General features: G+C 29.2%; 3 non-coding genes across 3 annotated transcripts; all 3 read right to left on the bottom strand.

Moving 5' to 3' along the window:
- Positions 1-2,862: 2,862 nt before the first annotated feature.
- TRNAP-CGG lies at positions 2,863-2,934 on the bottom strand. The gene has a single exon. It is a non-coding gene; the product is annotated as a tRNA-Pro (tRNA).
- A 503-nt stretch (positions 2,935-3,437) lies between these two features.
- Positions 3,438-3,509, bottom strand: TRNAP-UGG. The gene has a single exon. It is a non-coding gene; the product is annotated as a tRNA-Pro (tRNA).
- Positions 3,510-5,081: 1,572 nt separating this feature from the next.
- On the bottom strand, positions 5,082-5,153 carry TRNAP-AGG. The gene has a single exon. It is a non-coding gene; the product is annotated as a tRNA-Pro (tRNA).
- Positions 5,154-12,994: the final 7,841 nt, after the last annotated feature.

Below are 12,994 nucleotides of genomic sequence, written 5' to 3'. Positions count from 1 at the left end.
AATCGTTAAAACATCAATTCATCACACAGTCACTCACAGTTCGTTGGCCTCTTAACGGGTTATACGCCTCTCCTAGCTCTTCTTGGCCTGAAAGAACATAATTCCCGGTTAAACTACTTAGAATTCTTAGCAAAATACCTCAAATAGTTCATTTACTAATGAAACTTTTATCAACAAAATCAGCATTACTAGTGAGATAATCATCATGAGTGAGATCACCCACATGAGCGAGACCACCCTTATGAGCGAGATTTACCATTTCCAACGAGATTTGGCACTCGTAATTAATGTTATATTTATTGTGATCTTGATAATGCATTGTTGCTGGAGATATTTTTTTGATGTTGATTTGTAAGCTTAAGAGGTAAAATAATAGTTGGCCTATAGCGTTTAACAAAGTGTTGCTTATCCTTGTGATTTATGAATTATAAGGTGCCTGTCTCTTTGAAACTCGTGTTGATAAATAGGAAAAAAAATGGGGCATTCTAAAAATCAAACTCGAGATCTCTCGCACCCAAAGCGAAAATCATACCACTAGACCAAATGTCCGGATTGATATTTTTTAGTATGTTGAATTTTATTTATTGTAATGTATATAAAATTAATATGTAGTTTTTAGTTGAAATGAAGTTATGAATAGGAAGTCAATAAGCAAGTCTAATGAGGTATTTTAAGAATTGAACTTGGAACCTCTCATAACTAATACCTTGTTGAGAATCTACCATTTCGATCCAATGGAAAAAGAGAGAAAAAAGTATCAATTTTAAACCGGCCTGATCTTTTGTTGTATCAATTCTAACGTGTAGTTTTGTATTTAGAAAATTTTTCTTTTGAAATTTGAATGGTTGATGAGATGAGGGATATGATACTAGGCTTCCTCCCTGGTTTATATATGATAAAGTAAATTTAATATCATTTAACACTCCACTCGTGAGCTTAAAATATGTAGAAGATTCAATAAGTGAGTCAATATTAATTGAGGAGAAAATATCATTGTAGGATTTGAATACAGGATCTCTTAGACCACTTGTTTTGATATCATGTTAAGTCATCGAATGATCTAAAGTGTTTAAGTTGATAGATGAAAGTAAATTTAATATTATATTATCTAAAACTAATTAGAATTTGCTTATTTAATGTATATGTGAGAATATAGATGGTTACTTATATTCTCTCATAAACTATGAAAATTGAAGTTCTTAATTTGAATTCAGAACTTTAAATTCTAAAACGGTTAAAGAGAAATTGACGGAATTTTGAAAATCAAAACCAAGATTTCTCGCACCCAAAGTGAGGATCATATCACTAGATCAAATGCCTTACTTGAATGATTTGATTTATTTATGTACACTTCTAGTCTTTCATTCAAGTTATTTACTTGCATTTCTCTTGAACTATAAAATTTGAAGATCTTACAGTAATTGATTGGATTTCAGAAGTTTAAATTGAAAATGGAAAAAGAAAAAATAAATGTGGGGTATTTCAAGAATCAAACTCAAGATCTTTTGCACCCAAAGTGAGCATCATACTACTAGACCAAATGCTCTGATTGACCATAGAAATGTCATTTAACTTTTTTTTAATCATAAAGTCTGCAAAATTCTTTTATGATGTTGGATACGTAGTACAATTGACTTGCACGTTACTTGTTCTTAAGACATTTAATTTTCATATGTTACTTATCCCTTGAAATTTTTTAATATATTGTGAACAGAATACAAGAAGGAATTTTTGAGTTGAAAATTATGATTAGAAATTCACCAAATTGAGAATCTACTATATCAAATGCCATTTTTGTCCTTATCAAAGATAAGTTGTGTATTTTTTTTTTTTTTTTATTTAACTAAAACATGATGTAGATCCAATCATGTTGTAGTTGTCGAGCGTAGTTTTTATTAGTTATAATGTGAGAATTGAACATCAAATCTTTTGGATGAGTATATATATATTATTTCAGTTGAACTATAGTGGGTCATTTTAGTTAACAGTACGAGACATATTAGTTTATCTCCATTCAAAAACTATATTGTACTTGCTCCATAGAAATCCATTATTAAAAAAAAAAAAAATGCTAACCATTACCCAAAAAAGAAAAAAAGAAAAAAAAAAAGGATAAATGAGCTGCTCCATATTGCTCGCTACTTATTCTATAATTCTCCAATTATTTGGCCTTTTAGGTGGAGGATCAAATTTACAATTTTGAGAAAGTAGATGTCTTATTCACTGACCGAAGCTTGAATTAACTAATTATTTGGTATCTATTTGTAGGCAGTACACACTTTTCTAAGGGTCGTCCCAGATATTATTGTATAGATATTAATATTTTTATTAAATATATTGGATTTGATGCCTTAATTTTAGATGTTTGAGATAATTAATGTCTTTATTTGAATATTTAAGATAATTAATGTTTGAATATTTAATTTACCAATTTTGTGTATAAAAATCAAAATTAAATGAATGTAAGAGATTAATTAAATCTAATATTATTTAATTTAGATTAATTATTTTAGATGACAAATTTATTGAAAATAATTTAAGTATAGCAAAATATCATTGTTTGTCAGTATCACTAGTAGGGCGATGGACACTAATACATGTCTATATTTAAAAACAATCTTTTAATTCAATTTTATATTAATTAATTATTTGATCAATTAAGATTAAAAAATAATACATTTATTGAACATAATTAAATAATTATTAATAGTAATTTATATTAAATAAATAAGATGACATAAAATATTAAATGTAAAAAATTATAAGTTCATTACTTTTTCTCTTAAACTATAAAATATGTTTGTGGTATCAATAATTTCCCTGTCATTTTTCTCTAAAACTATTAATTTGATTAAAATAATTGGGGCATTCCGAGAATTGAACTCGGGACCTCTCACACCCGAAGCGAGAATCATACCACTAGACCAAATGCCCTCTTTATATTAGATGAATGCATTTACAAAATTTAATTTATAAGTTTTAAATATGTGTTTTAATATAATTTTATGGTTAACGAATACTTATATCAGTTGAATTAAACTTGATTTTGTTTTTATTCTCTCTTCAACGAAGGTTAGCAATTCATTTTGGTATATTGTACCCTTATAAGTTATACCTATAGCTTATCCGAATTTCTGAATAAATTAGAGTTCCTCGATATGGATGAATTTATGGTCTAAGTACATACATTATAAATAGGAATTAGGAACAATTAAAAATAATAATAATAAATAAATAAAATTTAGCTTTTGTTTTTCCTTTTTAGTTTGAGGTGTAGTTTTCTTCTCTCTCTTTACTTGTATATATATAGTATTAGATAGGTCATAATCATTTCGTTTTTTTGTATCTTTCTTACGTACAATAGTTGAATTCTTAATCAAATTTTAAAAATAAAAACAACGTTTTAAAAGTTATGCTTTTAGTTTTCAAAAGAATTAGGGGCATTCCGAGAATCGAACTCGGGACCTCTCGCACCCAAAGCGAGAATCATACCACTAGACCAAATGCCCAATTTAGTTTTAAGTATACATCTTAAATTTACATAAATGCACATCTAAATTATAACTAACTAGTAAAGAAATAACAATTCTAAGTTCTTTTTGTGTGCTAAACCAATTAAACTATCGTAGTTTCAATTTCATCCAAACAAGAAAATGTTGGATAATGTAAAGAAAATGAACAAGAAATTAGAAATGTTCACGGGGAGACATGGAAGATTTATAAAAACTTTTTCATAAATTTCTCGTTTATTTTCTTTAATTTATTAAATTTATTTTCAACCACGTAAAGTTTTCAGATTTTTCTATAATTAAATGATTTTTTTCAATACAATTTTTATTTAAATAAAACATTATGGGGTCTCTAACTAAAAACAAAAATATTCAATGGGTAAAAGATATAGCTGTTTGTGACGATTTGGATATCATCGGCTCTACCAATGTGTTATATGAATAATAATCACCAAAAATTAGAAATTATAGAACTTGGTATATCGGAGAAAAATTGAGCCCAACGAATTCACATTGTCCTCTTAAGAAAATTTTACTCATTGTAATGTTTGAGTTTCATGAGTAATTGTCTTTAACATACAATTTTTTTTTTTTTTTTTTTTTTTTTAATTTTTTTTTTTAATGAAAGAGCATCTCGTCCACAAGATCCAATAAACTAAATTTAAAAAAAGTGAGAAATGTTTTTTATGGGGGAATTACATTGTTTCATGAATGGATATATCTTTTCGTAATTAACCAATTTAAAAAAGAGACATGATTATCGAATGATCACATACCATTTATTCCAACATAATGTTACTAATATCCTGGTTGAGTCAAAGTGTTTTGAGGTTGCTCAACTCCTTACCGACAAGTGTGCTAACCTCTCTAAGGTGTTTTTTTCCATAGAAAAGATTAAGTCCTTAGTGATTGGCTTGAGGGCTACGTCCTTCTCCCATGTAAAGCATTGTTATAACTTTTTGGCTCATTCCCTTGGAAGCATATGCATCATCTTCTCTTTTTCTCCATACTTGGAGTAATTTGTTTTGTTATTGTTCATTAATATAATTTTATAGGTTATTTGTTTTTGTATGTGTGAATAATGATTAGTGTAACCTAAGCTATATCGTCTCATTAGTATAATATAACTGTAACCTAAGCATTGTTCAAAGCAAGAATCATTGTATTTGATGAAAATTTATCTTTCAAAGTTATATTCTAACTTGTAGTAACAACTAAACGAACAAAATATTGGTGTTGGAAAATGTGAAAAAAATGAATTGGGGACATTCCAAGAATCAAACTCGAGACATCTCACACCTAAAATAAGAATCATACCACTAGACCAAATGCCATAATTATTTTCAGAACGTCTCCTTCTGAACAAGATAGACATATCAATATCATAATTTTAAAGCAACATTCTTATATTGTTTTCAGTTCTCAGGAAGATGGTGAGGAATATTATATGAACAAAAGAGCACAGTTCTTGGACATGGTAATTGATTTTTTATAAAATTAAACAAGAACCTAATTCCAACTTGAACAATGTAGTAAAAATGTAGTTTAAAAAAAAAAAAAAAAATCAATTTTGGGGCATTCCGAGAATTGAACTCGGGACCTCTCGCACCCTAAGCGAGAATCATACCACTAGACCAAATGCCCATCATGATGCTTGCAAATTTGTTTTTATAATAATAACAAAAACAATATCTTTTTGGTTCCTTAAGTTTTAAGTCTAGTTTTCATTTGATCTTCTAAATCTTAAAATGTTACACTCTTGTTTCTTAAATTTCGGGTTTGGTTTCAATTTACCTCTTAAGTTTTAAAATGTTACAATTTTACCATTGAAATTTGTGTTTTCTTTCAATTTGGTCCCTAGTCTTAAGCTTTTATACTTTTAAACTCGATTTTTCATTAAATACTCACTTTTAGTCATTGATGTTAATGCCTATTAATTATTTTAAAATAATTATGAATTGAACTTTTAAATTTATCTTTAATAGTGATGAAAATAGTGAAACTTAATTAGTTATTATTTTAGTTACTTTAAATTAATTAACAAACATTAACATAAAGACGAAAGATGAGAATTCAGTGAAAAATAGAAGTGTAAATCTTGAAACCTAGAGACTAAATTAAAATAAAACTCAAATCTCAATGATAAAATTGTAAAACTTTGAAATCTAAGAACTAAATTGAAATCAAATTCAAAACTTAAGGACTATAATTAATCAATAGTAAAGTAATATTTGGACAAAGTGCTTGTTCTATTTGACTTTGGAACGTTATAGGTAAGGAGCGGAGTTCAGGTTCCTTGACTTGCCAAACGGTTTTTAGTATGCCCATACAGTCAATGTTTACACACATGATAGTGGCAGCCATGTTATGGATAATTCTTTGGAACATGGGGACCAATGGAAATTGGACTCAAGACCTAAGTACAAAAAGATATTTTTCCCTAATAATATAATAAAAACTTATGATTATTTTAGATTTTTTTTTTAGTACAATTGGGGATAGGGGATTTGAACCATAGATCTCATGGTTACTAATAGAGCTTCAAAACTTATCATTACTTTGGATTTTGAAATCTCAAATTACGGGCAGAAGGGAAATTACGGGCATAAGGGAAGAAATTAAATATTTTTTTTCAATATGTGGGGAGGAACAACCGAACCTTTGACTTCGAGATCGAGAGTATAAACTTTTTGTTAGTTAAACTATGCTTATTTTGACAAATGTCTCTCCCAGAGCTTTACATATTTTAAGCTATGAGTTGACAAATGCTACATTAGGTTTGGTTTTTTAAAATAGATGAGAGTAGTGTTGGGGTTCTGGGTTGAAATCCCAAGCGCAACGGAAAAAAAAAGTTCAGACAATTTTCAGATTTTAATAACAAATTAATTGAAGAAATAAAATTTAGAATCCCTTACTTTTGTTGACGACTTTGGAGGACTTCACCAACTTTTGGATTGACAATCTTGATTTGTCTACTATAATTTAAGTGAACATCACCAAAATAGTTTCACTAGTATTCTCCTTAAGAATGTAGAAGGAGATGGGATCCTTATAGGGAATTTTCTACCGAAAAAAAAATCTCAAAAAAGCTAGAAGCCAAAAGAGAAAAATTCTATGTATCACTTTTTCTTGAACTCACTAGAGAGGAGGAAGTTAGGAGAAGATATCTCTCGCTCCCTTATAACTCTACACATTTGGAGTTAGTTATAACAAATTTATTTAAGTTCATTATTTATTTAACTAATAAATTAAATCAAATTTAATTTATTTAATTAAATAACAATAAATTTATTTAATTTAAAAAAATAAAATTAATTAAGATTTAAATTTATTAAAATAAATCAAATAATTATTAATTAATAAAAACTACATATCTCATATTTAATTAAATATGCATTAGAATCATATTCTAATACATCCCTCTCTCATAACTTATAGTTTTAATTCAATTAATTGAATTAAATAAAATATAATTAAATTAGATAATTAATTAATTCTCCAACTAATTAATCATTAAATTAAATATCACATATTTAATTTAACCTTATAATTGAATCATATTCAATTATGTTTTCTCTAATATTACCTATAGTTTTAATGTGCATCTAATGCGGATTAATTTTGGCCTATAGTTTTAATATGAATTCTATTCATATTAAATTTAATATTTGAATTCTTTCAAATATTTAATTCTCTCATAAATTTATTTTTGAATCAAATTCAAAATAAATTTATATTATAAAGTTTGATTAAAATATACACTTTATATTATAGTGAATCACCATACATTATTCTTTCCCTTAGTAAATTTGAACATTTCGAATTACTTTAATTACATCAACACCCTTTATGATCTCCCAGTGAGACCTAATGGTCCTACATATCAGAAGCTCTAATGATATGAGAATAATTGGCTAAACTTATTAGCTAAGTTAATCAATATTCGTTAACTGTGGGTATACTTCACTATAGACCCATAGTTGCACTCTTCTCACTACAGATACATTTTTGTATCCATGGATATTGACCAATGACAGCAAGATTCACGAGTGCTGGTAACACTAGTTGGATCAAATTACTATTTTACCCTTGAGTTACCTATATATCATTAAGTACTAGTGCTTCTCTAATGAACAACTTATTTATGGTCCAACCATTAAACAGAAACCCCTCTTAGGCCAGTGAGAGGGTAGAGCTCTTTGTTTAAGTCTTGAAGACACCACTTAAGGGAATACTCATCTACTTACCCTAAAGTTGGAAAGGAGTGAATTCCATCTTGTGAAATTATGTTCCCAGCTCCTCGCTCGGTCTTGTGTCCAAAATGGTAGGCTTATTGAGTCGGCGAACTGACCGCTCTCACCCATACAAATCAAAAGACAATCTCTCGTGAACAAGAGTCCATAATCCACTCAAGATTGAGACTAAGTTACCTAGGTCATCCTAGTGAAATAGAAACCTAACTAGTCAATGGAGTTACATCTAGAGGTTACTATTTCGTGGTGTGGTCTTATGTAAACTCATTATATAGGATACCCCCACTCGCATGTTCCCTACAGGAACGCGTTGGATCATTGCATTTATATCAAATACAAAATGAGCCATATCCATAGTGTCACTAAGATAAGGTACCCAGCCTTATCCATATACTATAGACCCTTTAGGCTGTAACTTAAACACTGATCCCCGTATATCTCCACATACAGTTTAAGACTCATGCAACACTCTAGGATGTTAGTTTATTGGGTTAGAATTATATAGGCAAGATAAATACAAGATAAACAATAATTATTTATTGTAATAAACATTGATAACACTTTATTAATGATCGGTCAAATGTTACATTTACTATCTACGAGTTTTAGGGTATAAAACCCAACATAAATATCGTGGGTTTCGTAGTTTGTAAATTATTTGTACATGAATTATTTATTTAACAAAATAAAGTGTTATTTTATTTGACATTTAGTCTGCATTAATATAAATCCAATAAACTAAAATCCTAGGCTATTTAATATAACTTAAACATGTATGTGGTGGCATACAAGTGAATCATGTTTAAGTAATAATCCGAATAGTCTGTATGAAGGATCCCAATGAAGGGTTCCTTGAGCAGAGACGATGGATCATCCCAAACCCAATTTTTCAGAATTGATAAATTTATAGAAAAACGTATAGATCATGCAATTAATTAAAAACTATACAACATGATAATAAGTAATTACAGAAGAAATAAATTGAGTTGTACAAAACCCTTACCTTTGAAGACACAAAAAATTTTCACGAATCCTTCTTCTCTGTGAAGAATACAAACATCAAAAGGGTACCACCACTTGGAGACCACAGTATTCTCAAGTAGAGAACCCAGAAGCTGTGGGCTCTAACTATTTTGGATTTTTGTGAGGGAAGGGAAAAGGATTGAGAGAAGAGAGGAAGAGGAGCAGGGGAATTTCTTCTTCTGAGAATACAAAACTTTCACAAAACTTTTATGTGGTTTTTTTTTTTTTTTTTTTTTTTTTTTTTTTTTTTACAGGAAGAAGAAGACTGAAAGAGCAAAAATCTCACTCCCTCTGTCAATCACCCACATAATACGTGGATAGAGAGAAAATTAGGAAGGGAAGTTAATTCCCTCCCAATAATTAAAATAAAAATTAATTTAAAAAAATTAAATTAATTAGTTAATATAACATCTATATATATATAACTAATTTATTATACATATATACATAACTATATGTTATATCACATATAACATATAAACTATAGTTTTTATATTGTATGAAATACAATATAGCCTATAGTTTCAATTTTCTCTCGCCAATGGCTTTTAATATAAATTATATTTACATTAAATTTAATTATATGAATCCAATTCATATAATTAATATTTGAATCATATTCAAATATTTATTTTCTCTCACAAATACTTAATATTATAATGTATCAAATACATTATAGTAATTGTATCACAGATAATTAAAATTTAATTAATTAGATCACATATAATTAATTCACTCAATTAATTTGAACAATTCAAATTAATCCAAAAACTGATTCTCATTTAATCCTGTTGAGCTATTGAGAGGACCTCATGGACCTGTTGCTTGAAGCTCCAACGGTATGTGAATAATTAATTAAACTCTTTAATTAAATTATTCACTATCCTTTAACTGTCAGGCACTCCATTAAAGATCGACAGCTGCACTCTTCACACTACATATATATTTCTGTGTCTATTGGATAAGGTGTCTAGCCTTATTTATATGCTACAATGTTGGGGTCGATGCCCTAAATCTTGGAGGGTTCTATAGTTAGTAATTGTAATGTACGAACATTTTATTTATGTAATAAAATATATGATGTTTTATTTCAAAATTAATTGCATTAACCACAAACCAATAAACTAACATCTAAAGTTATCTTTGTAGCTTAAACATGTATGTAGAAACATATAGGTAGAATCATGTTTAAGTGAACCTAAATGGTCTATAGTAGATGGAAAAGGCTGGATACCTTATCCTGATGACACTACGAGTATGACCCACTTTTTAGGTGTTACAATTATTGTAAAGTGCTACAAATGATCTGATCCTAATCATTCATATGGAGACATGTGAGCGGGGATATTCTATATAAAGGAGTTTGTATAAGACCGGACCACGAAATGTTTAGTCTTATTATATAACGCTGTTCATAATAGAGACCTTCATTTCACCAGGATGACCATAGGTAAGATGACTTGAATCTTAAGTGAGTTGTGAACTCCTGCCTATGAAGGCAGTCCTTTGATTTGTACAGGTGAGAGTGGCCAGATCGTCGACTCGACAAGCCTACCATTTTAGGGATTTGTCTGATTGAGGAGCTGGGAATACAGCTACACAAGAAGAAATTCACTCCTTCCCCAATGTCGAGACAAGTAGATAAATTGCTCCCTTAATGACTGATTCTGAGGCTTGAACAATGTGGTGCCACACTCTCTTCTGGTCCGAGAGGGGTTTGATCATAGTTGGACTATGATTTATTGTTCATTAGAGGGATCAGTGATACTTAAGGAGTTAAATGTAACTATAGGGGTAAAACGAAATTTTGGCCCAGCTGTACTTACGAGCAATTTGTGAAGGGTCATTGTACTGTTGATTGGTTATATTCAATGGACACAGAAATATATCTGTAGTGCGAAGAGTGCAGCTGTTGGTCTTTAGTGGAGTGCCCAACAGTTAACTAATGGTGAATAATTTAATTAAAGGAGTTTAATTAATTATTCTCGTATCATTGGAGTTTCAAGCTACAGGTTCATAAGGTCTTCTCTGTAGCTCAACAAAAATTAATGAGAATCAATTTTTGGATTAATTTGAATTGTTCAAATTAATGGAGAGAATTAATTATATGTGATATAATTAATTTAATCTAATTATATATGATATAATTACTATAATGTATTTGATACATTATAATAAAAAGTTTATTTGAGAGGAAATAAATAATTGAATATGATTCAAATATTAATTATATGAATAAATTCATATAACTAAATTTAATATAAATGAGATTTATATTAAATGCCATAGTTGAAAGAATAGAAACTATAGGTTAGGTTATATTGTATTTGATATAATATAAGACTATAGGTTATATGTTATATTTGATATAATATATATATGATAAGGTAGTTACCATATTAATATATATTAAGTTGATTTATTAAAATAAAATAAAATAAAATAATTTATTTTATTTTAAAAATAATTTTAGGAGGAAGTTGTAACTCTCTTCCCCTCTTTTCTCTCAAAAGCGTGGTAGTGGGAAGTAAGAAGAGAGGTAGTTCTTCTTCTTTCCTATGGTGATTTTTCACCAGTAACAAAGAGAGAGATACACAGAAGAGTTATGTGAAAATTGGAACATATCTCTTCCTCTCAATACTCTCAAATCCCTATTTTCCAAAATAGCCAGAGCCCACAAAACTCCTGGATTCTCATCCAAAGAATATAGAGGAATCTTTCATGGTGGTGTCCTCGTAAACGGTTAGAGGGTTCGAGACTATTCGTGACAAGTTTCAGAGAAGGAATCTTGTGAAGAAGAGTTCTTCAAGGATAAGATTTCTTAAACCCTTTTACTTTTCCATAATCTTTGATTTATTGCATGCTGTAATTAACTTTTAAATGCATAATTTAAATATTTTTATGTAAAATTTATATTATGTAAATTTTGGGTATTTGATCCAATCCCATACTTCCACTCAAGGAACTTTAATAGTTCCTTCTATTGGTATCAAATCGCGGTTTATGGCCCAAATTTTTCCAAAATTTCAGACTGATTTTACAGTCTTCTGGTGGGATTTTGCATTCTATAATTCATGTGATGAATATTCTGTGGAATGTATGGTTTTACAATTTGGATGTTTTTGGGATTTGATTGTATAGATTTATCGCTTTCAATTTACAAATTGGTTTGTAAGGGCCCATTAATTGCGATCGAGTTTGTACTTAAAGTTTTGAGTCGTTCGTGCTGTTCCTAGTGAGTTTTCTAGAGAAAACGAAGTCCACTTGAGAAGAGAAAGCTCGTTCAATCGTTGCTGGGCTAAGGCGCTTGGCGTGAGGTGCTATATGATAGCATTGAGAGATCATGGCTATGTGATAGCGTTGTGCGATCGTGGCTATGTGATAGTGTTGTGCGATTGTGGCTAAGCGATAGCACTGTGCAATCATGACTATGCGATAGCATTGTGCAATCGTGGCTATGCGGTGGCCCTATGCGATCATGACTATGTGATGGCTTTGTGCTATCGTGGCTATGTGATAGTGTTGTGCTATCGTTGCTATATGATAACACTGGATGATTGTGGCTGCGATAGCTTTGTGCTATCATTCCTATGCGATAACACTGTACGATCATGGCTTGGCGTGTCGTTGGATGGTCGATGCTATGTGATGGATGTGGGCGATCATAGCTGGGCGGTTCGGGTAGAAGAGTTCAAGGCCCAGTTCACTTGTTTCAAACCGACCGATTCTTTTTTTTTTTTTTTTTTTTTTTTTTTTGTAATAGTTAGTTTTAAATTTCCTTTTAGGTGTCCAATTTCGGTCCATTAATTTCTTTTATTATAAATGTGATATATAATTTTTTTTATTATATATCATATTGTATGCCATATAGTATAAATCCCATCATAGGTTAATTTAATTTTCATGCATCATTTATATTAATAATTATTATAATATATGTTTAGATGCATGTTTTAATTTTATAGCATGCTCAGCATCATATAATATAAATGTTATAATATATGCATGCATGCATGAATAACATATACATGCATCATTTATATTATAAGAGTTATATATATAGTATGAATTTATTTTTGAAGTATGTAATTATAATTCATTACTTCAGTATATAATTATTATGTATGTTTGTAATGAAATGAAATTGCATTAAGCATGTCACCACTTTAGGGTAATTTATAATTGTTATAAAATTACCTAAGTATGCTT

This window comes from Benincasa hispida, chromosome 11 (genome assembly GCF_009727055.1).
Source record: "Benincasa hispida cultivar B227 chromosome 11, ASM972705v1, whole genome shotgun sequence".
Taxonomy (NCBI): Eukaryota; Viridiplantae; Streptophyta; class Magnoliopsida; order Cucurbitales; family Cucurbitaceae; genus Benincasa; species Benincasa hispida.
Note: the sequence above shows the minus strand (reverse complement) of the source record. Positions and strands in the feature narration are given on the sequence as shown.